Genomic DNA, 740 nt, shown 5'->3' on the forward strand with positions numbered 1-740 from the left:
ACTGGACAAAACACAGCAGAGAGTCAAAGCTAACTATGGGGGAAGCCAGGACTCAGCATACCTCTCGCTGAGCTTAAAATGTCAATGTCCCGTAATGTAAGGAAGCATCACTCACTGGTGTTTACTTTGCCTTTATGCTAAATCCTTAGCTAAAGGAGGATATGTCCAGAAGAAAGGAGTTTGAAGAACAGGGCTGAAGAAATGTGGTAGCTGTATTGTACCTGTGATCACAGATTGTCGTTCAAGGTAAGCTAAGGTGTAACTGCGAAAGGTGTAGGGCTGCTTTCCCACCTGCCTGCTGGTAGAGCAGGTGATTTCTGAGGATCTGTTTTCTCCAGACTGGTGCAGGAGGTCTACATGAGAGAGGCACTTACCAATAGAGACGGTCCTGTAATGCACTCGCAGTGCCTATAGTAAACATGGCCTTAATCATGACTACAGAGAAATAATTTCCCTTGACCAGCACTTTGGCTTTGTTGTATATACAATGAACAGATTAGAGCATGCACTTGGAAATAAAGCAGAAGACAGACTTCTAAAAAAAAATAAATTGTACTTACTGAGCCATAGTCACTAGTTAACGTATGCGGTTTTAACTCCATTCAAGCAAGTGGCATCGCTCTGCACGGAGCAGGGACTCGCACCTAAGCTCCAAGCTCTTTGGTATCATTTCAGGGCATCAGATGGGACAGCGGGGTACAAAGTGGCCCCGATGTAAATGTGAATTGGATCTTTCTCTA

The sequence above is a fragment of the Accipiter gentilis genome, chromosome 1, assembly GCF_929443795.1.
Source record: "Accipiter gentilis chromosome 1, bAccGen1.1, whole genome shotgun sequence".
NCBI classification, from domain to species: Eukaryota; Metazoa; Chordata; class Aves; order Accipitriformes; family Accipitridae; genus Astur; species Astur gentilis.